Source organism: Alosa alosa, chromosome 11, assembly GCF_017589495.1.
Source record: "Alosa alosa isolate M-15738 ecotype Scorff River chromosome 11, AALO_Geno_1.1, whole genome shotgun sequence".
Lineage (NCBI taxonomy): Eukaryota > Metazoa > Chordata > Actinopteri > Clupeiformes > Clupeidae > Alosa > Alosa alosa.
The window spans coordinates 17,334,590-17,335,603 of NC_063199.1; positions in this window are offsets into that span (position 1 = coordinate 17,334,590).

Genomic DNA, 1,014 nt, shown 5'->3' on the forward strand with positions numbered 1-1,014 from the left:
TGGCCAAGGTATGCCCATGCGTTTTGTAAAATGCCTATGGATACTCCCCATAGGACTTTTTGTTATCCAAAATGCATACTGACAATCAAATGCTTACTGCACATGAACCCCTTTGTGTAGAAGCATAATCCTGGTCTCAAATGAAAGGTAACACTTTGAGGTTTCATGCTTGTATTTGGATTATACTTCAGGGGTTCTGATATGGAATGACTACACTTAATATGGAATGATTACATAAATGTCTCTATTTTTGCATTTACTTTGTTGGTTCAATGAGTGTGTATAAGATAGACTATACATCTGTACAACTAATATTGGATAACACAACATGAAGATTCAATTTCTATGGATTCTTGTGAATATTTCAGTACCCAATATGTTGCATCTACTTATTGTGCTGCAGCTACACTGCAGCCAGAAGTCAGGGTAGCGCCAAAAGCGGAAGGGGGGGAGGGGGGCATTTTGTATCAAATTTAATTGAGACATAATAAGATTAATCTAAGAATGTAAAGCACTATACAGATTGTACATGAAAAAAGTTGTCATTTTTGGATTCCCAAGAGTCAAAGCTTTGAAATGGTGTATAACATTACTATGCTACATAGCAATATGGTGCATACAATTGATTTAAAAATGTTGGGGGGAGGTGGGTAACCGTCCCGCAGTTATGTAACACCTCGATGGCATCTGTCGAACAAAACAAAGAATATATTTCGATTCTCTCCAAACATTATTAGACATTAGCACTAAAGCAAGGGAGAGCAAGCCTACATCCCGAGCAGAATCCACAATCCCTCAAGTCACCAAAACAGAATGGCTTCAGAAGAATCTCAGTATGTGTAATGACTTATCGAAGGTTAATGTGTCGAAGGTTAATGGTTGGGGATATTAATATCTTGCAGTAGCCTACCTCTGGTATGGTAAGGTTCTCTTTTAGCACTAAAATATCCTAAACAAAAATATTAAAATAATATATTTCTATATTATATTAAATATTAACAACTTGACCACTTA